A 23,686-nucleotide genomic window follows, 5' to 3' on the forward strand; every position below is an offset into this window, starting at 1 on the left:
TCGAATAAAAACGTAGAATATTTTCAACGTAAAAAGTCATGAGTTCTGGCTCTTTTTCATAATCAATCTGATTGAGTGTTCAGAATCATAACAATTTCATGTGGCAGGTAGATTTTAGTGTTTTGACGCTTGATTCTCTGCAGTAAATGATGTGATGTATGCATTAAGTAGGTGGTAGTGCAAAATCATGTTATGTAAAAGTTTTATTTTTTTTCTCGCCTGTGCATCGCTTCTTCATGTTTGACATGATGGTTATCACGGGAGATTTTGTTCACTGTACATATGTGATGAATTATTGTTTTTTTTTTTGTACCCCGAAGGGGCATCTGTGCAAGCAGGCGTTTGGTGTGTAGCGACACTATGGACTCGAGCTAACGGGGAGTTTTGTCTTCTACCGTGCCTAGCTATGCGTGGCTTTGCCGTGTCTGGAGAAAAGGGGATCCTGGGGGTTCAGCCGACGTCGGGTGATTGCAACTCTAACGCCCTCCGGCCGAGGCAACACACCCCTTTGGCCCCGGCTACACGTAGACGGCACTTTGGGCTGATCCGCCCAGGGGAAATCTGCAGTCGCCTTTCTCGCTTTCTCTCTCTCTCCCTCTCTGCCTACATCTTCGTATTTTCTCTCTTTCAGCCTTTTCTTTCATTCCTTCACTTCTTTTTACATCCTTGTTTAAAGGGACCCTGAAACGGTTTTGGCTAGTTTTTACTAACACATTTATTTATTTATTCATTTAATTTTTTCAAAATACCTTACCGACCCAACAGGGCATTGTGTAAAGGGAGCCTAAAGGGAATACATACATATTATGCAAGTCCTAACAGGAATAAGGATGAGAAGTCCCAATTTGGAAACTGATTTGAGCTCTCTACGTAAACTGCGTAATTTATTACAAAGCTTTTAAGTTGCGAATCGCCCGAGATTGCTGCAGATCGCTGCCACTAAGACAAACGCATTTTCAACCACACACACACCAAGCGACGCTATCTGCCCTATTGACGTCATCGTTTCCAGCTGATCTGCTTGACTGCGAAACACGCAGCACAGGTATTTCTTTTCTAAAAAACAGTGAACAAATGTTGTTCGTAATTTGTAAAACACTTTATAATTTATTTTGATTAAATTTTTTTACAAAGAAAAAGAAGACGATCGCAGTTTACAACTAAGCTTTGGAACTTCCGGCACACGGCGAACTTGGTCTGCTTGGATCCCACACGCTCCATGTTGACGTGAGCTGCGCAACGAGTGGGCATCACGCGGTTGTTGCGACACCACAGAACACCTATACACTGTGACACCATAAATCACCCTTGCCTCGTTGTGGGCCGCAAGTCTGTTGATTGGCGACAAGAGAAGATACGACACCGTGCGCCTGGAAAGCGCAGCAGGGCCCCGAGTGGCTGCAGCGCATCGGATTGCCCGTATCAGATCGCCGGCGGGGTTTACGCGTATGTGGTCGCCACGTTAAGCTGGAAGCCTACGAACGCGATTCTGTGCGTGTACGGCAATGTGAAGAAGCATCGCCTCAAATCCGACGCACTCCCGTCTTTGTTCCTTCCTGGTGAAAAGGTAAGTTCACGATCGATCCGGATCATGCGACACGCACTGAAAACGCGGATCGCACGTGTGTGTTCAGAATAACTATAACTTGTTAATTATAACTGTAACGACTGTGTCTCTTCAATGCAATGTGGTCCACTTCGCAATAATTATATATACGTTGAAAGACTTTCGCTGGTTCACGATTTCCAGAACCAATTATAAAATGGCAGGCTGCCTTTTTGCACAAGTGTATACGTTGTCGGGCCAGCTGTAAAATGCAGGTTCAAATGTACGGCATGCATGTTATACATGATGAGCTCAAAGAAAGCCCTGCAATAGTGCAACACGTGTTCGACGGCGTTGATAGGCTACGGTCCGATTGCTCGTGTTGTATTCATGCCGAATAGCAATAGCACGGCGCGCTAGAAATTCGTCTCACAGTGCCGGCGTCCTAAGTGCGTTTAAGCTTATGCTTCAACTGTAGCGCACATGCTTTATTTGTTCATTTATTTGCCGGTGTGAATGCACATTTATCTATGTGTAAAGGCAACCTTGCAAGAGAAAGCGTGCCGATTGATGGATGGTTTAATTCATCGACTGTGCTTGGGGGAATGGCTTATGGCTGCTTATGGCTGCTTGCGGGGTCGATTATAAGCATGCAGCTTTACGTTGTGGCATATTAAGCAGGAAAACAAAAAAGCCGAGAAATATTTGCACCACAGTGTCCCTTAATTGATAAATTAATTATATAACTGCAATACTCCATTTGTTTATGCCATAATGCAAGATCACCAAATCACAGCAGCGTAATGAAGTCTGGGCTTCACATCTAACAAGTACTTGGCAGCTTATAAAAAAGAACTGCTAATTAGTAGAACTGCATACACAGTTAATGTGCTTATTCCATCCGAGATGTGAAAAAAGCAAAGATGCCGAAGTAGTTTCATACTAATACAATAAACTCTCCAGCCTCTTTGAGTATTGTACAAGATTTCTTGGCAGCATGTTCTGAGTACACACACATAAAACAATTTATACTATGTATATAAAATTATTGCACATAAAATGTGTGAATGGAAATGCAAAGACAATATTTAAAACCATTGTCATCTATTGTGCTTGTGGTAAAAGAAATTGCTCCTTTTTTCAGCACCACACACTGCCCACGAAAAGTGTCGGAGTTTGTGGCAGTCTTGGCACCTTCTGCTAGCCAGGTTAGTCCTGCCCTGTTTGTGTACATTGGCACTGCACAAAAGTTAGAGTGGAATGTATATGTGTTGCGTAGCGTTGCTGCATATTATGGAAAATAACTCAGTAACACATTTCTTATGCAGCCACACACTCTGCAACTAGCTGATGGCGGATAAGGCAGCTCGATTTCCACAGCTCTCAGCTCCAAGATGACAAAATATTTTGTGTTTTTTGAAGCATACCTTGACACCAAGGAAGTTATTGTAAAAACCAGAAGCATTTTATTATTCCTAGGCGTGTTTATGTTATTTAAAACAGACACAAGCTAATTTATATAAAGTGATTGAATACCACATGGCCACAAAGACATTGTGATGTATAAAATATAGTGTGTCAAAAGTAAAGGTGTAACATAATGTTTATTATCCCCACCTCATATATTGGCAACCACACAAAAACTGTGCACAAAGCAACCACGAGTACAGTGGTAACTCGGAAGACAGTGGAATGCCGGTTTGTTGGTAAGTTGACCTAAAGGTTGAAAAATACACGTATGAGGCATAAAGTGTACAGTAGCTGTTCAGTTACAGAATTCACACTTAAGCTCCTAAACAAAAAAACTAGCAGGAAATAATGCATGATGATGAACGATCTGGCATGACATCATTCGAAGAAGTATTGTTTGAGAAGGATTTGAGTGTTTCATAACTATCTCAGCTATGCAGCTGAACCTGAACCTGGAAGAAAGGAAAATAGAGAGAAAAGAACGGCAGGGAAGTTAACCAGCCTATAGGCAGCTGGTTTGCTACCCTGTGCATGGGAGAGGGATGGGGAGATGAAAGATAGAGAGCAGAGAGGGAAGAAAGAAACACAGCACATTCTGCAGCACACGCGTGCACACTCAGTCATAGTCCAGTCTTGTCTTTCGCGGTGTGTGACATTGCTGTTACAGTCGCTTGTTCAAGTCCGTGTCGCGTAGGAATTTCAACAGAGCTTTCGTCGCCTTGTGTTGCAATGTCTTCTCTCGGGCACTTGACAGAATAGTGTCCACAGACATTCGGCTGTTGTCGATGCGCGAAAAAGTGGACGCCAGTGACTGTCTCTGGATTTCATACACGGACAGTCACGCAGTATGCGGTGTAGCGTCTTTTCGCAATGACAGGCATCGCAGAGAGCGGTGTCGGCCATTTCTATGACAAAGGAATAAGACTTTGTAAATGCCACTCCTAGCCATAAGCGATGAAGAAGGGTGGCTTTTCTTTGGTCAAGTCCAGTGGGCATGCGGAGAGCCGTCAAAGAGGACAGGTGGTGTTGATGATTTGTATCAATGCTTGGTGGGCACCATAGTGAAAACGTGATTTCACGCGCAAGTCGTCGAAGATTACTGGCAGCATCTGTCCGCGAAAGTGGTATAGCATCTTCTCGTGTTCCTTTAAGGGCTGCCCGCGCGGCAGTATCGGCATGTTTGTTCCCTATGATGCCACAGTGACTTGGCAGCCATTGAAGCGTAACATGATGACTTTTCTCGTGTGAAGTGTGGAAAAGGCGTCGAATTTTTAAAACAAGCTGTTCGTATGGCTCACGACGCAGTGCTGAGAGCACAGATTGTAGAGCAGCCCTTGAGTCGCTGAAAATCGACGGTATCCGGGAAACTAAGGGCAGCAACCGGTGGAGGTGCGGTTGCTGTGCGACGAACTACCGAAGATCCTCCGACGACGACGACGCCGCGACAAGGCTTTCCGAACACAACGCCAACCAGGCAAAGCCCTGACGGCGAAAGCTCACTTACTAAAGGTGGCCTGACGACGCAACATGGAAGCAGCGGAACAAGCCGACGCAGCCGTGACCCGACGCCGCGCCCTAACTGTAATGCGAGACGGCGAACTAGCGACCTCGACGTTCTTATCGACGGCCACAGTGTGACCGCTCTCGTCGATACTGGAGCCGACTATTCTGTCATCAGTGGGTCGTTCGCCGCAAAGTTAAAGAAAGTTAGGACAGCTTGGAAAGGCCCTGAAATCCGCACAGCCGGAGGTCATCTCGTAACGCCTGCAGGAATCTGCACAGCGAGAGTGACCATTGACGGCCGTATTTATCCTACAGACTTCATAGTCCTACAGCGTTGCTCGAGAGATGTCATCCTTGGCATGGACTTCTTATGCCTCCATGGTGCTGTCATCAACCTAAAAACAAAGTCGATAACGTTATCCACAGAAGAAGCACTACCGCCGCACACGCCGTCTGGACACCATGCCTTGAATGTGCTGGAAGAACAAGTCACCATTCCGCCTCGCTCAAGCGTCATTATTTCAGTCGGCGCTCCTGAATCACCTGACTTCAAAGGCGTCGTTGAAGGCAGTCAGCATCTGTTGGTCACCCGAAATATTTGCGTCGCAAGAGGTATTGCAGAGCTGCGGGGAGGCAAAGCAACGGTTATGCTCACGAATTTCAGCAATGAGTACAAACATGTGAACAAAGGAACAACGGTCGCATACATCGAAGAAATTGTCGAAGCCACCAGTGCTTTCGCCCTCGCCGATTCTGTGGAACCTGCTCAGAGGAACCAAGCCCCTCCCATAGCTTTCGACGTCAATCCCAGACTTCCGAACGATAAGCAAGAACGGCTCAAGGCCCTGCTCCTGCAATACGAAGATTGCTTTTCGTCGTCATCGAAAATTCGGCAGACCCCAATCACGAAACATCGCATCATAACCGAAGAAAATGCCAGACCACTCCGTCAGAGTCCGTACAGGGTTTCGACGAGAGAACGTGAGGCCATGAACAGACAAGTTGATGAAATGCTGCGGGATGACATTATCCAGCCGTCCAAGAGCCCATGGGCATCCCCGTGGTGTTAGTGAAGAAAAAGGATGGGACCCTACGTTTCTGCGTCGATTATCGCCGCCTGAACAAAATTACAAGAAAGGACGTGTATCCTCTCCCACGAATAGACGACGCCCTTGATCGGCCCCATAACGCCAAGTACTTCTCGTCAATATACCTCAAGACTGGCTATTGGCAAATCGAAGTCGACGAAAGAGACCGAGAGAAGACGGCGTTTATAACACCGGATGGCCTCTTCGAGTTTAAGGTGATGCCCTTCGGCCTTTGCTCAGCGCCTGCAACTTTTCAACGCGTTATGGATACAGTACTGGCAGGATTGAAGTGGCAGACTTGCCTTGTGTACTTGGACGACGTCGTCGTCTTTTGCTCGAGTTTCGACGAGCATCTTCGGCGCCTTGAAGGTGTACTTCAAGCCATCAAGGCGTCCGGACTCATACTGAAGCCAGAAAAGTGCAGATTTGCGTATGAGGAGCTCTTGTTTCTGGGGCACGTTATCAGCAAGTCTGGAGTTCGTCCTGATTCACGGAAAACAGCGGCCATCGCCGACTTCCCGCCGCCCACTGACAAGAAAGCCGTGCGCCGATTCCTGGGCCTGTGCCCAGAAATCTGTTCTGTTCGTGAAAAACTTCGCCCGCATCGCCGATCCTCTCACTAACCTTACCAAGGCCGACGTGGAGTTCAAGTGGGAAACGCCACAGGAACACGCTTTCCAGGAGCTTAAACATCGCCTCCAGACGCCTCCGTTACTTGCCCATTTCGACGAATTCGCCGAGACAGAAATACATACTGACGCAAGCAGCGTAGGTCTTGGCGCCGTTCTTGTGCAGAGGGCTGACGGACTTGAAAGGGTTATTAGTTACGCCAGCCGATCGCTATCCAAAGCATAGCAAATCATTCCACAACAGAAAAGGAGTGCCTCGCCATCATCTGGGCTACGTCGAAATTTCGCCCATACCTCTACGGCAGGCCCTTCAAAGTTGTGAGCGACCACCACGCCTTGTGTTGGCTAGCCACTTTGAAGGACCCTTCAGGTCGCCTCGCACGATGGAGCCTGAGACTTCAAGAATATGACATTACTGTCATTTACAAGTCCGGCAAAAAACACTCCGACGCCGACTGTCTCTCTCGTGCGCCTGTCGACCAACCGCTACCCGACGACCCGGATGACGACTACTTCTTGGGAACGATCACTACCGACGACTTCGCTGAACGACAGCGGGCCGACCCGGAGCTTAAGGCCCTAATAGAATACCTCGAAGGCAGGACCGCCGAAGTCCCGAAGGTATTCAAGCGCGCACTTGCGTCGGTTTTTCTACGAAACGGTCTCCTACAAAAGAAAAACTTTTCACCGCTTCGGGCTAAGTACCTCCTTGTGGTGCCTTCAGCTCTGCGACCAGAACTCCTGCAGGCCCTGCACGACGATCCGACGGCAGGGCACCTCGGTGTTTCTCGCACGCTCGCGAGGATACAAGAAAGGTACTACTGGCCGCGTCTTACCACCGACGTCACTCGTTATGTGAGAACATGCTGGGACTGTCAGCGACGCAAGACACCGCCGACAAGGCCAGCGGGACTTCTGCAGCCAATAGATCCACCTTGCCGACCTTTCCAGCAGATTGGTATGGACCTACTGGGGCCGTTCCCGACGTCGGCTTTCGGAAACAAGTGGATCGTGGTAGCTACCGACTACCTCACCCGCTACGCCGAGACAAAAGCCCTGCCAAAAGGCAGTGCATCCGAGGTAGCTAAGTTCTTCGTCGAAAATATCGTCCTACGTCACGGCGCCCCGGAGGTCCTTATCACCGACAGAGGAACGGCATTCACTGCCGACTTAACTCAAGCGATCTTGGCATACAGCCAAACAAACCACCGCCGGACGACAGCGTACCACCCACAGACCAACGGCCTCACCGAGCGGCTTAACAAGACGATCGCCGACATGCTGTCAGTGTACGTCGATGTCGAACACAAGACGTGGGACGCCATTCTTCCGTATGTGACCTTCGCATACAACACGGCGGTGCAGGAGACGACGCAGACATCTCCATACAAATTGGTGTACGGAAGGAGCCCGGCAACGACGCTCGATGCCATGTTGCCCAACGTCACCGACGAAGAAAACCTCGATGTGAGCGAGTACCTTCATCGCGCCGAAGAAGCCCGACAACTTGCGCGGCCCCGTATCAAGAATCAACAGACGACCGACAGCCACCGTTACAACCTTCGACAACGCTTCGTGGAATACCAGCCCGGTGAACGTGTTTGGGTGTGGACGCCGATACGCCGACGTGGACTAAGTGAAAAGCTTCTGCGACGGTACTTCGGACCGTACAGGGTGGTTCGACGTCTCGGCCCACTTGATTACGAGGTTGTCCCCGACGGCATCACGAACTCTCAACGACGCCGATCGCGACCTGAAGTCGTCCATGTCGCACGCCTAAAGCCGTTTCATGCGCGTTAACAAACTGAAACAGTGCTTTTTTTGTATTATTGTTCTATTGTAATTTATTCATTGTACTTTCTTGCATTATTATTGTACCTTCATCTTTAGTTAAAGCATCGAGACGATGCCTTTTTCAGAGGGGGGCAATGCCACATTCCATTTCCCAAGCTTTTGTTATCGTCCCAAAACACCACACGATTCTCAGCGCAAACCGCGCCTGCAGTTTTCGAGAGGGTTCCGGACTGTAGTAGATCATTTCGATAAGATCACGCCCACTGTGCGAATGGTACAGATTGTTCTGGAACGTACGCCGTCGCCAGCGGTAGTGCTAGAACATTCGACGGCGGGAGTATAAATGCCGACGCGCTTCGCCGCTTGTCAGTTGTTGATCGAAGGCCAACGCTCCGTTCGCCGCTATCGGTCCGAGACTGCTATCTGTGCGAGACTGCTGCTGTAATTGGACTTTCCGTTTACCGGGCACAGGTTCGCCTAAATAAACAGTTAAATCCCAACACGAAGTCTCCTGTCTTCGGCCACGTCACGACCCCATGACAATATTTTCGCATGGTAATATCAAAATGTAGAAACCAGTCATCTGAAAAATCATAGTTTTACAAACAGTTTTAGCATACTGCCTTATTTATCTTACAGTGTAATATGAATACTCATGATAGAACTGAGTTTGAGATGATGAATTTGTACAGTGGTAAAATGTAGCAGTGGTGGAGTACTCGTGGGCATGTAGGCATAAAACATCATTGCTATTATATCAGGCCCCGGAAACTCGGCGCTAGTTTCAGTTGCATGCTTGCATGCTTGTAGAAGCTGCTGGGCATCCTAAGATCCGGTTCAACGGAGTGAGGCTGATGTGAATGTTCGCATTTATCGGCCATCACAAGTTTTTAAAAACATAAAAGTCTGCATCCCGTAAAGAGCTTTTCTTTTGTTTATAGGCTTTTTCTTATTCCTTATTTCGTGAATTTCAAATCAAGTGAAGCGCAAAGAGAAATTGGCTTGCGTTCGTAGCGCCTGCCTCCACTCCTTCTTGCCTCTAGCTCAGCGATAATAGAAGCTGGATCTCGCTCAGTTATCTCGGTCGGTTACCGTGTCAACTACGAGATAGATAAAGACGGCAACTTGTGGCAGGAAGAGAATGAACCACAGTGAGCTATGCCGAACAAGTAAACCATGCATTCGTTGAAGATGGCTTATTCGGGCAACACATGTTTTTTGCGGCTTTGTGGTGTGCTAACCCAGGAATTTCTTGTTCCGCGAAGGTTTTTCAGCGTTTCCTAAAAGCAACAGGTGAGCACAAGAATTTAGACCAATTATTGGAGCCAGTATTGATTTTGCATGAGTAAATATGAGCAAACCCAGTTCTCCGCAAGCCAGACTGGACTGAGAAATTGCAGTGCCGCTTGACTAATTGGTGAACACAGCAGCCAAGCTCCTGTTGGAAAAATGGGTTTATTGAAAGGCTTGAATTCGAGTTGGCTCGGCTGCATTGTTTTAGCTACTTTTTCCTTTGGCAACTAGTTAAAATGATGTCAAATATTTATAGGCCACTTCCTGCTTATGAAATTCTTGTAGCCGTGGTGTCAGATTTTGTGAGTCCTTACTTCTTATTACGTCACTCGAATACACGTGATGTACTAAATGCCTCTAAATAATATAACAGAAAATGTCGATATAGGCAGCGTTTTGACAAGTGAACTTTTCTTTGTCAAGGCAACGCTAATGATCTCACGAGGACAAGTGATCTTGCCGAAACACTGTTTTCAGCGGCATTCTTTTTCGAAGAACTTCTGATCGCTTCAAGCCTCTTCTTGCCTCTGAACTTCAGTTACGTTTGGTACTCGATTTACGCCTGTCATCAAAACAAACGTGATTGAGTCAAATATGTGTCCTCTCTGCAATTGTTGATTTTAACTTGGTTCAGATATTGGCTTCAACGTTTGCTCGTTATGTCCTTATGTCAGTTGTGAATTGAAGCTGCATGTTTAGATTGCCACTTTCACATTGCGTGTATGTACCTGTTTTTTATTCAAAACATGCAATAAAAAAGCATTTCATTCGTGTCGATTGAGTGTCGTCTGACTGTGAAATCAGTCAGATTAACTTTTGCCTGTTCAGAAACACCGCCAGAGGTAAAAGCAGCGCTTCCGCTGCTGATAGGGAATACTAGGGGGACAGGGTGTTTCCGCCCCTAATTATACTGTGGAATACTGAAAGAACCTATGCATCGTGCCGCCTGTCTTTCCAGCTCTTCCTCAAAAAACAAGCAGCCATGATGGATGCACTCAGTGATGAGTGATGTGACCCTCCTGGCTACAACGCCAAGTATCTCACAAACAGTGTGTTTGCCATGCAGAATGGCTGTATTTTACAGACTGAGCTGGGGCAAGTTTGAGAGTTAAGCTTGCAGTGCTACTAGTATACTTTTCAAGTGCTAACAAGAGACCTCTTGCTACACTTCTGTTCACTATCACCCAAAGTCCCCTGCAATGGCCTTATGAAAAAGCAAGGACTTGCTAAGTGCCTGACTGCTGTTGAGAATCTAGGCATCCGCATACGCTCGTTAACAACAAGTACCATAAGTTTTTGCAAAATTTGCAAGTGAATCTAAGAAACGTTGGATTAATAAAAGTATATATTTATGTGAAATCATTATATTACTGTTTCAAGAAGGAATGTAGGATGCAAGGGGGGATGGGAGTTTTATCACTCTTGTAGAAAGCACTGTGTGGGCCCAGGACAGCTGGTCCAAGGAACTTATTAGGCATAACTTTTGCCAGATCGACATCCTAGTGTCAAGCTATACTGCCGCAAGCACAAGGCAAACATGCCACACTGGTATGATGTTCGGCACGTTCGTAAAAGTAAGCATGTACACTGTTTATAAAGTTAGTGTTGCAAATGTACAGTAATTATGTCCCCTCTGATAAATTACCTAGAAAAGCTTATATTTACACATGAGTAACAACATGAAAACTGGCTTTTTAATTTTTAATCATGGTAGACGCACTTGCAACTTGCAAGTTTCCTCTTGCATGCATGATCTAAAACAATATTGAAGACAACCAGCCATAACATACTAGCTTATAAGAAATCCGCGGGCTAGTGTAACTTTGAAGGAACTTGTACGGAAAATTAGCTCAAACAATTGTATTTCATTCTTCATATATGTAGTGAAAAAAATATGTGCAGACACAATCAATAAACTCATACACAATACGAGCACTGGTCCTACATAAGTGTTCCTTATGTCTGCATCTGTTTTCTTCTACAAATAAGAACACAAGTGACTCAAAACAACTAGCCCCCATCACCACTTTGGCAGCTCAAACATGTTTTGACATTACAAGCAAGCGCATCCCCAAATACATTCAGTAGAGACGTTGCTCTCAGAAATTTTTTTTTATTTCACAGTTCACTATAACAAACGGAACTGACACCGAAATTTCGGTCATCTCAGCTCTGTTATGCTATCACATTAAAAACAAGTGCCTGTACTGTACATGAAAATCCGATACCTGGAATGTAGTTTAAATAAGATCAATGATTGGGCATGTAATCTGAGGGTTGGAGGTTTGCTTACTGCAGGTACAAAGCTGTCTTTTTTTTTTATTCACGCTTATGTCGTGATTACTACTACAGTATCAATAAAAAAGCACAAATAACATACTCTATATATTCCTTGGTTTTTGTATCAGCTAGTTTTCAATAATTTCATAAAAGGAGGCTTGACGGTGACCCTCTACTTTTTGTAATGTCACCACTCCTGAGAAGCTTTCAGCTGGTGCAGCTAGTAATAACAGTTCAAAAAAGGGGCGCGCATCTGGTAAGGAGTGTTGACTGTTTATAACAGATGCGCTTCTAACAAACTGTGGCCCTTCAGATGACAAGCAACGACAAGTTAATTGTTAAACGAAAAATTCTGAACAAGCGTGCAATAAATAAATGCTAAGGGGAAATTTAAGATTGTAACCATGCCACAGCATGCGTGATTCTCATGTTCGTGGTAGTCAGCAGGTTAACCAGATAAATTTTTTTATATTCTCACGAACCCCCCCCCCCAAATTTGGATTTACATCACTCAAGAGGTAGGTTGACCTACCATCAAGTAACTATAATAATTACTTTTATCTTGTAATCTGCCCTTGCATGATAGTGACTTTGTCTGTCTTCACCATGCAGGCTATGTTAGGACTGTTGGAACATGCCAATGACCTCCATGAACTCTCAACATATAAGGAGAGCTTTACAAGCAATGAGGCAGCAAAGGCATGTCATGAACTGAGGAACTCATTTGTCTGAGGCACACACGCTTTCCCACATCATTGACCTCACATCAGTGACATGCAATCATTCAGAAGGTGTTGGTTTGGGTTCGATGCCCCAAAACAGTGATGCAATAATCATGAGGTACGCTGTAGTGAAGTGTGCCAAGAATTGTGTTCACATGATGTTCTTCAACATGCAGCTAAGTCTAAGTACAAGGCCTGAACCATTTTCGCCTCCACTGAAAATGCAGCCACCATGGCCGAGATTTGATACAGCATCCTTCGGGTTATCAGTTCAGTACCACGACAACTAGACCACCATGGCGGGTAGTCACCAATACTTAGCACAGCATCAAAAGCTTACCATCAAACTGGAATCAAATCTATTGTCACGTGGGTGTGTTCCTGCTGGCAGCACACAGACAGCCACTGTGTAGATCGAACGAGAGAGCTTCATTGGATTGAAGCAACGTCAAAAGCTCAGTGAAACAGAGAAAATGCAACCGTAAAGACGACACAGCAGCATCAAAAGGACGGTTAAGCAGAGAGAATGCAACCATAGTGATGACGCAGCTAAAGTCTTCTGACACAAGTGCGATGGAACAAACCTTCTTGGCAGTTAGGCAACCATGATTAATTTGGGGAAAGTGCTGTCAATTGTTATTTTAACGTGTGTGCTATACGGCTGGCAGCACACAGAGAGCCACTCGGTGAATCGAGCGAGAAAGCCACAATTGACTGAAGAAACTGCCTCCCTGGCAGTCAGGCAACGATGCAGCCAAAATCGCTATTTGTGAAGTGCGTGAAATGTCATCTTTACAAGTGTGCTACGGCTAGCAGCACACAAAAGCCACTGTGTGAATTCAGCGAGAAAGCTACATCATATTTTGGCGTCTGGGTGCTGTGGGAGGCAGCCCAAACAGAGCTAGATCTACTTGAGATGACATCACAACTTTGAAAGAACGACTAGATGGGCGTATTTGAGAAATGCTCCTTGTTTCTTATTTGGGTGAGTCTTCTGTTTGGCAGTTGCTTCTGTTTGGCAATTGTGCACCTACTTTTTAACTGTTGAATAATGAAATATTCCGCGAATAACATCATAAAAGATGCAATAAGCAAGCCCTACATATTATTCTTTTGAAAGATTATGCACGAAGCACAACTATTTTGGAGCGAGATATTGCATAACAAGTCCATTGGAAGAAACAAACCTGTGCAAAACAGGTCAACCTAAAAGGACATAAATGCAGAAATTATTTATGCACGATTATCTTTGATACGTAGTTGAAAGCACGGGCAGCTTGCAGTTTAATTTCAAGTTAAGATATAAGAGCTATCACGTGTGCACAGAAATATATCAGAAGCCCACGTAGTCGGCTGGCGGAAACTACTTCCGGGTGGCGGTGACTACGCACGCAGGTAATACAACTGTGTTGCATCACCTAAGCCTCTGCCAAATCCATCACGTGGAGAAGTGGTTCACTAGAAAGTGATATTTTCTGGAAGAATGCATATGATGACGTTGCTGGAACTGCAACTTCAAACTGTTTTTTTTTTGTTTGATACACTATTACTTGTGCACTTCTCTTCCAACCGCGACGCCGTTCTCCAGCACGCAGCCCCGCGGAGTGCAGGCACACGCTCCGGAAGACTTCGTGCCGAGTTGTGCAGCAGTCCGAACTTTCCCAAACAACTTGCTGTAAGTAGCGACAGCAGAGTTGTTCAAGGGCCGTTGGCACTGCTCCACAAATCCCACTGTCGCACCTGCAATCGCGAAAATCGGCCCAAGTCATCGCTATCGTGGACACCGCATGAACACCGCGAAATGAAAGACAATGACGAAATTGTTTCTACGCTTGTGATTATGCAGCACAACGTACAAGTTACAAGCGCGACACAGCAAACGCGGACGCGAGGACGAACAAGTATCGAACAAATAAGGTAATGGGCTACTTAAATCATTTACATTTACCCGTGATCGTTGACATCGTCGTGGAAGTCCAGTGAGTCAGGTGGCGGCGGATCACTGCTGTCATCCTCGGCACGAAGCGCAGAATTGCAAAACACTATGTCGCTATGTGGTTCGAAAACCATTTCATCGCTTCTTCGGCGCAAACGCTATTCTAGTCCGGGGTACAAGGTGAGCAGTGGTCCAAAGCGCCGTGAAACGAAACATAGGCTGCTCGCGTTGAGCGCACAGACAGACGATCACCCAGCTGGCCCAGCGGCGATCAAGCGCCTGACTGCCGGTGGCTCTGATTTGTCTTTGACTTACCGGAAGCAGACGACCCAACATCACGCACGTATTCTCCACGTCACATCGTGACGCAGGCTGCTTGAAGGCGGAGCTTAGCCCCGAGCGCTCGGAGGAAAAGTTGAGGGTGAAAGGAGGAGCAGAGGAGGAGGGTACCTTTTCAGGACTCGTAGCTCCGGTAATAATGGGTGTTTCGATTTAACTATGGTGGCAAGGATTTGTTCCAGTAGCGGTCTAATCAAAAACGGAATGTGAAAAAAACGTTTCAGGGGCCTTCAAAGCGGCAAGGGTTAACTTGGTGCATGTGCTCTCTCTTGATCACATAATATTGGGTTATAGTGGCTTTGTACAGCTGGCGCTGGCATGCTTTTTTAAATTTGCGCTGCCGCGTCCCGATGTCGAGCTCCATGGTGAGTGGCTGGCATGGCTGCCGAATGTATAGTTACTTTATGGCCTCTTTTTCATTTACCAAACTGTCTGTTCACCCTTCCTTTAAGAGATGATGCACCGAAGCTACAATGAATGCCTTCTTAAAGCCGAAAGGAATTTTCCCGCGCTTCAATTTAATTCACTGTGAAACACAAGGACAAGGAAAGAACGCAAGAACAATCTGTTCGTTTGCCGTTGTGAAATGCCTCCCCAATATCCTTAGTTTAGGTTACCAAGCTACACGTATAGCTAGTAGCGACCTTCTTCTTGAAGTTCAATGCAGGCCCAGTATGAAAAAATTACAAAACTCACCTGTTTTGGAACCACACCTGTATGTATCACACCGCATCGTTCCTGGAACAGCTCCCGAGGCGTAGTATCTGATGAAGACCTGATTGACATGACACTGAATGAGCCTCTTGAGGGCAAGAGCGAACAGCACGTAACAAATGTACAGAGAATTAGGATGAAGTGTGACAACAAAGAAACTCTGACAAAGCACCTCATTCTTACATTTTGCACATGCACACTTCCCGAATATATCAAAACAGGCTACTTGAAGCTAAAGGTCCGACCCTACATCCCCAAGCCACGGCGTCGTTTTAAGTGCCAGAGTTTCGACCAAGGCTCTTATAGCTGTCGTGGTCTTCAAACCCGTGCAAAGTGTAGTTCGCATGAACATGCTGCAGACGATAAACTTCCCATAGTGCAAAGTGCAACCGTGGACACCACGCTTACTCTCGCACACGTCCTACATGTAAACATGAAAAAGAAATGCTTGAGCTCCAATTCAATGAGAACATTTCGTTTAGGGATGCGTGCAAGCGCCTAGCTTTTCAGGGTTCTTCGTTCGCGGAGATTGCACGAAAGCGGGGCAGTGTCTTCAAAAGTCGCGGCGCCCGCACCAACCACACAAAGTCGACAGGTGGAAAAGCCATTCACCCCCTCAGCTGAAGTACAACAGGCTCTTCCACCACCAAAAGGCTCGCAGGCCTCCGGACCTGAAGCCCCAGGGCATTCTCTTTTAACAGATAGCCCCAAGACTTCCGTGCCCGCATGCGTGAACCGCGAGTGGGCATCCAGCGCCTCGTTCAAAGTGATGGACACAGCAGCAAGTCTAACGGTGTCTTCGGCGCGAAAGGACAGGTGGGGCTTTTTGGAGCCTGACAGCAAGTCAAAAACCATCATCACGGGACCTCACAAGGGCACCTGACTTAACGCAATTCTTCTTTTAGTACACACAACACTGATTTACACTCATATTAGATACACAAATTATACATTGGAACGTCAGTGGACTGCTTAGAAACCTCGACAATATCGAGGAACTCTTACACAAACATTCCCTAAAAGTGCTGTGTGTACAAGAGGCACACTTAGGTTCTAAGAACACCAATTTCCTATAATAAAAATATTCAAAAAGAATCACGATGACGCAGTGATTGATTGATATGTGGGGTTTGACGTCCCAAAACCACCATATGATTATGAGAGACGCCGTAGTGGAGGGTTTCAGAAATTTCGGCCACCTCGGGTTTTTTAACGTGCTGCCAAATCTGAGCACACGGGCCTACAACATTTCCACCTCCATCAGAAATGTAGCCGCCGCAGCCGGGATACATGATGACGCAGTAGCGTCATCTGGTAGGGAAACCATTATAGTTGATCAGGGTGTTGCATGTACATCTTTACCACTCACCTTCACCACTACAAACATCCGTTGAGGCAGAGGCTCTCCGAGCAGTTCTTTTGAACTAATTCGGCACCACGTGCTCTCTTTACATACCTCCACTGTACCGCCCTGATAAACATGAATTGCAGTCCTCAATAGGTGAACTACATCAGCCTTATCTGGTTCCTGGGGTAATTTTCGCTGTGACGCACGAGTTAGTCTAACTGAACTCTTCCTTTCTTCATCGAGCGCTTTTCTTTTGAATCAGAAGCGACCAACATATCACAGCCTTGTGAACAACACCTACTCGTCAACAGATCTGACCATTACTTCTCTTTCACTCCTACCGCTACTGAAATGAAAAGCCATTATTAATTTTTACGGAAGCAATCACTTTCTTTCCAATAATCCTGAGCACACCAATAGATAATGCATGTCCTCCATAGATTACTAGGTGGCAGATTGACAAGGCCGACTAAGAAGAGTTTCGAAAAGCTACTCAACTAAGTTGGTTCACCGTACGTGGCTTAAGCGTAGATTTAGCTGTTGTCTTATTTACCATTTTTTTAATTATTGCTGCAACAAAATTTATCCCATGATTGGGACTCGGCGCAAAACGACGGGTTTGTTGGTGGAATAGGAGTGTCGAAATGCACGCAAAAAGCAAAATAAAGCGTGGAGGCGGCATGGGTATTCACCGACAGCCGAGAATCTTAAGATTTTCAAAATCATTAAGTCCCAAGGAAGAAGAGTGCGTCGACAAGTGAGAAGAAAAAGCTGGAAGAATATTTTACGGGTATTAATTCATAGACAGATGAGGGGAGAGTCTGGAACAATGTTGGTAAAGTAGCAGGACGACAAGCACACTCACTTCTATTGGTGTCCATACAAGGCGACAGCTTAGAGGACCAGGTTAACTCTCTTGGGGCGCACTTTGAACAGATCTCCGGCTCGTCGAACTATACTCAAGCGTTTTAGCGATATACTACCAAAACAGAAAAATGAAAAATAGACCGCAAATCTACGAAACACGAAGCATACAATGAGCTTTTTCTTTAGCTGTACTACAAGCTTCCCTTACCTCCTGTGATAAATCCGCCCCAGGCTCTGACCGAGTAGCGTATGAAATGTTAAAGTTTCTGCCATTCAAAACTAAAAAAGCCCTTCTCTCTCTCTATAATGTTGTATAGTTTTCCGGAGAGGTTCGCTCAGACTGGAAAGCACCATTTATTATTTTTATGCTAACACAGGGCAAGGACCCGTTCCCTGTGTCATGCTTCCGGCCCATCACCCTAAGTAGGTCCTTCCGCAAGGTTTTTAAGATGATAAACAGGCGACTCATGCACTTCCTAGAAACAAATAACCCTCTTGACCCACATCAGTGTGGGTTTAGTGATCACCATGTCTGTATCGAGGCATAACTTCGGAAAGCTTTCGTCAATAAACATTTTTTGCTTTCTTTGTTCCTCGATATGGAAAGGTCCTATGACTCAGCGTGGCACATTGGCATCATCCGAGAGCTGTCACACTTAGTTGTGCGGAGAAGAATGTTGATTATTATTGAAAGTTGCCTGTCTGATCGTACATTTCGTGTTCGAGTAGGCACTGTTTTACCCCGAACGTTTGTTTTAGAAACAGGAATGCCACAAGGAGGTGTACTGAGTTTCACACTGTTTACTGTGAAATTTATTTCCTTGTGCCTATACATTCTTCGCAACATTTTGATTGCACATATGTCGACGATGTACAGGTTGGTTTTAAATCGTGCAACATTTCCACGTGTGTACGGCAAATACAGCTAAGTTTAAACAAGGTGTCACAATGGGCAGACGAAAATTGTTTTAAATATAACCCATAGAAGAGCACTTAAGTCCTATAGTCCAGAAAGAGGGGCGTTCATCCTAGTCCTGAGATTGATATTTATAGTCAGCCTCTTTAGTAAAGACCGAGCATAAATTCCTAGGCTTCATATTGGAAACAAAACTAGTTTTGAAACTCCACATCAAATGTACAAAAAACAATTGTTTAAAAACCATGAATGTTGTGAAAGTGTTGTCACCCACCAGGTGGGCTAGTGACAAGAAGTGTCCTCTCTGTCCGTATAAAAGCCTCATTTATACTCGCCAAGACTACGGAGGCGTTACAACAACTGCCCCGAAGATGCTTGACGCCCTGCACTATCTTGGAATTTTTCTTTCTACGGGTGCTTTTCGCATGAGCCCCGTAGAAAGCCTCTACGCTGAGTAGAACGAGTGGTTGCCAGAAGCAACACAGTAAAAAAAAATTTGTTATTTTATTTATGCTGAAAACAATATCGGGTCTCACCAACCTCTCGTGGCGCTGGAAGCAGCGCAGTAGCTGGGCCGCAGGGCCCTACGGAAGTTACCACTCTTTATGTAACTATGTTTCTCTATGCTAAAACTCTCTATTGACGCAGCTGTCAAGGTACGTGCTTACTTGAGGCAAAAGCGCACGTGACACGCCGCGAGCAGTGAGTGAAGTTGTCGTGAGTGGCAGTATGAAGCGTGGAAACATGGGCAAGTTGGTAGGACATTATTGAATGTAGGAACAGCACAACCTAGAAGTAGTTACTTCGTAACTACGCAAGTTAATTCCTTGTTTTTTTGCTTCCGTAGTTACAAAGTAAGAACTTCTAGGTTGCGCTGTTTTTACATTCAGTAGTGACAGCAGTACGAAAACGTGGCAGTAACACGTATGTCCGAGACCCAATTTCGGCGGCACGCCGCAAATTTAAAACTAATCAGAAGTGAGCTGCGCAGTTCTGGCACCACGTGTCTGCTCCGAGACTGAACTGGCACGCGCACCGCAAAAACTTGCAAGTTCGTGTCGAGGCAATCGACCGTTAAAAAAGCAGCTTGATTGCACCATACTGCAGGGTTCAGTAGATCATGCAATTGCACAAGCAATGTTCAGGAGGAGTGACTAACGGAATAGCAAGCACGGAGCAGCTCCGGCGAGACAAACGCACGCGCGATATTGAAATCAAGTGAAGGTACATTCTCACTTGTGGCAAAAAGGCACGTGACATGTCGCGGGTGGTTAGCGATAGTGTCGTGACCTGCAGTAATCATTAAAAGCGGCAGCAATGCGCAGCAAACGTGCGTATGGGTGCGATACTCATTTTTCGCAGCATGCTGCTAAATTAGAACCAATCAGATGAGAGCGGCGCGTCTGCGTCGCCACCTGTCTACAAGCAAACAATGGCACGAGTATTAATACTGAATCTTGAGCAATATTGGTGGGCGCTGCGGATGGGGTCGGCCGGATGAAGAATCGTTTGGACATTTTGGGGCCGTTTATGGTACCGTAAGTGGTGCACAAACAGACAAATGTACAGACAGACAAACAGACAGATCAAAGATTTTGCGTCGAAGGTCCCCAAAAAAGACTACCGTCTTTAAAGACTATCGTCTTTATCAATTGAATGCGTGGTCTGCGACTGAAAAACCTAATTGATTGGTGTTCCCCTTTCAAAACCATGATTTGATTAAGAGAGATGCCGTAGTGGAGGGCTCCAGAAATTTCGACCATCTTGTGTTCTTTATTGTGCACTTATACCGAAGTACATAGGCCTCGAGAATTTTCGCCTCCATCGAAAATGAGACTGAAGAGTTACATATACGCAGTGAAATCTCTGCGACCAGCCTAGCCAATAGGCCGCGGCAGTTCGTCCATACTTTGCTGCAGGGTTCAGTCGACCGTGGAATAGCGCAAGTGATGTTCATAGCAATGGTTAATTCAAGATCACACGTTAATAGCAAGTATTGCAAGCAATGAACAAATGTTTCATCATGAACAGGGCGTGAGGAAATATGGGGCCACTCAAAGTAATATTTGGTGATAAGCAAGCACCGGAATAGCAGAAACACGAAATAGAGATAACGTGCTGTGTAAAGAATGCAATTATGTTATATAAAACAAGCGAACGCATAGTTCAAATATTACTACAATCTTCATTCGAACCGCATTAGATGATAAGTAGACAACAGAAGCCTTGTCCTAAACCTAAATTTGTTTTATGTCATTATGTTCACTTGTTAGTCTGCGCTGGCGTTGACTATTACATTGGCTGGAGAAAGCTATGCAGAGCTTTCTGTAGGCTCAGCCGATGTGAAGTTTTTGGTTTCGAAGAACCACTCTATAGGAAATATTGAATGTGGGCGTAGCCGGGAGCAAGGAGGATAAATCTTCAAAAAATTTTCCAATAGTGTATGTAGATATAGACTCGCACACACAAAACGCACGCACGAACACACATAAAATATGGCTGAACCCCCCTCCTTGACACGAGAGAGAGAGAGAAATAAACCATTTCATTTATGTGAGAAATTTCACTGTAATAGCGGTCAGGCCGTGCCTGGCCGCCACCTCCTCAGCCCCTGACACGAAAAATATTTCTGGCTACGCTTCTGATGTTGAGGTCAGGTTGCTGTCAGAGACATCTGCTAGGCATGGAGCGTCTGAAGGACCCACGGGAGCTTGCGCACTGTGCTCTTCAATATTTCTATGGCAGACATAGCTGCCAGGAAAATCGCTTGAAGTGCAGCGCATGGCGATGTCTTTTCCCTGGTGAAATTCATACATTTTCTTGAGACAAACGTTTGCCGGTCTGTAGATTCCAGTTCGTGATTTAAATTTTGAATGGCTTCTAGGGAAGGAGTTTTTATTGAATATTACCATTGAAAAATCAAACCCCACTTTTTTATTTCAAATAGCGGAATAAGCAATGGTACAAGCTGGAACAAGAAAAAAACACGAGCGCTAACTGCGAACTCGTTTTTCTTGTTCTGAACAAAATTAGCTGGGAAAGCCGCATTTCAAGCTGCGATGCCATTCTGCAAACAAGTATATCCAATGAAAGAATGAGGCTAAATGCCAGTGTGTATATCAGTGGTCGGCAACCTACGGTCCGCGAGATAGTGTCATGCTGCCCCAGGCAAGATGCCAGCACGATCAATCACTACCCTTGTCACTTAGCACCTGTGTTCGTCAATTGCAAACTTGTGGCGCGTGTGCTGAAAATAAACATTACTTCTGTTCCAGTGTTGTATGTAATTGTGGGTTGGCCAAATTTCGTTTGTTGAGCTTCCCCCTTCTCTTCCCCCTGCTTCTGTATTCGCCCATGGACTGTGTCGCAGCCATGCAACTTGGCCCTCCACCTCAAAATATTGCCAAATTTTTTGTATATCAATGGAATTGGCTGTATTAAGCTTTCACCTAGGCTTAGCAGAGTGACCAAAATGGATTGTGTCGCACACCATGTGGCATTTTTTTAAGAAGCACAAAAAAACCCCATGGCGAAGCAGAAAATACACACAGGACAGGCGCTGACTATTTTCTGTTTCGTCCCTGTGTACTAATGCGCTTCTAAAAAGATAAACCGATTCCAAAAAGGCCAAACACCCGTGGTAACATGCGAGTTCCGATGCTTAGAACCCCTCTCCTTATATAAAAGCTGAAAATTTTTATTATTCATGTTGAAAATGCATCATTTTTTCGGGTGTATTTGAATGTGCGATTGAGAAGCGACTAGAGCGTTGTTTAAACTAAAGCCTCTTATTCAAGCTGGACCCTGAACGATGTCTGGTTTCCATTTTATATGTGTCTTTTTTTTCTGCTCTTTGTTGAGCTTTAATATTATCCCTGGCAGCGAATATGACGTGGCCGGCCTTCACACAATAGCACGAAATAATGAATTTGTAAAAATGTTTAATCTGCGTCTGCATAATCCCAAACGCACATTACCATCTTATCAGCTTCTACTATTTTTCCTTGGAATGAGTTTAGTAGATTAAACATCAGAGATGATTTGATGTTTTTGCAGTGAAACGCCCACGGGGGTCGACGCAATTCAGTCGGCCGAACTACATCGGAGAAGATAAGAAGAAAGGTATGCATTCTACCAATCGTTTTTTTTTTTTTCGTGAGCGCAGCAAAACAACTTGCAAGAACACAATCATGGCAAGAAAACAGCTCCATCACAATGGAACAGCCAGCTGACCACTCGTCCTAGGCGTTGCTTTTATCAATCTACGATTGTAGTTCGTACTTCTTAGAGCAATAGTAAATGAAGTGTACTTGAGTTTACATGAATTGCTGTTTTGTCTGTTCCATGGCATATGCCGTGGTTTAGTTGAAGAATTTTTCGCCACATGGTGTGAAAAACGGTGAACAAAAAGTGATATTCTGAATTTCTGCCTATCCGCAGGATTCTTTCACCACTGCCCCCTCCGTTCAGTAGAAAAAAAAAAGCGCGCAAACGCCATTCCTTCGTGACGCGTCAGTGCAATGGAGACTTTTTTGGAGATGGTCCGCTTGTGCCCCTGTTGGTACGACAAGTCTTCAAGGACAAAGAGCTGCGTGCGAACAGGTGGCACAATATTGGACAACAATTTCCCATGACAAGAAAGAAATAATAAAGTTTTCTGGCTTTTGTGCGTTTGCCGGCAGGTGTACCAGAATGTAATCGTGTTTTTTATATTGTGTAGGAGAGCGGGCAGCGGCCAAGTTTGAAAACTTCCGCGACCACTGGCTGAAAATATCAGTGGAAAAAGGAAAGTGCCTAAAAGTCGAGCTTCTGGCAAGGACACAAAAGTGAAATCCAAGTGGACCTACAACGACATAGCCAACAGTATTCTTTGAACCATTCCATATTTTGCAAAAAAGTGAGATTCAGGTCTTGCTCTCTGCCGTTATTTTTCTGAACGGTGAACTGATGTGGTGCAGCCAGTGAAAATTATGCTCTCAGGGTAAGCGTATGCTGCCATAGAGATTTCATTCGGGCAGTATAGAATTTTCTCCAAAGAAACAGTGATATGTTTAGTTTCTCTTCAATTTTATAGACACATTGGTTTTTGTGCTCTAATTGTAGATCTCGTTTAACGTGCCGTTTCGTTCTTTTAAGTCATTCTAAGTCATTTATTGAGTTTTATTGACCAAGTGGTGGCAGTCTGCGTTTAGGTGCATGCGATAGCTCATGATGGCTTTTTGTATTTCGCTGCTGTCTTGG

At 45.4% G+C, this 23,686-nt stretch overlaps 1 long non-coding RNA gene across 1 annotated transcript; it reads left to right on the forward strand.

Moving 5' to 3' along the window:
• Positions 1-1,190: 1,190 nt before the first annotated feature.
• LOC119161686 (uncharacterized) lies at positions 1,191-23,452 on the forward strand. Its single transcript, XR_005108502.2, has 4 exons — positions 1,191-1,567; positions 2,691-2,754; positions 22,502-22,567; positions 23,166-23,452. It is a non-coding gene; the product is annotated as an uncharacterized LOC119161686 (long non-coding RNA).
• Positions 23,453-23,686: the final 234 nt, after the last annotated feature.

The sequence above is a fragment of the Rhipicephalus microplus genome, chromosome X, assembly GCF_043290135.1.
Source record: "Rhipicephalus microplus isolate Deutch F79 chromosome X, USDA_Rmic, whole genome shotgun sequence".
Lineage (NCBI taxonomy): Eukaryota > Metazoa > Arthropoda > Arachnida > Ixodida > Ixodidae > Rhipicephalus > Rhipicephalus microplus.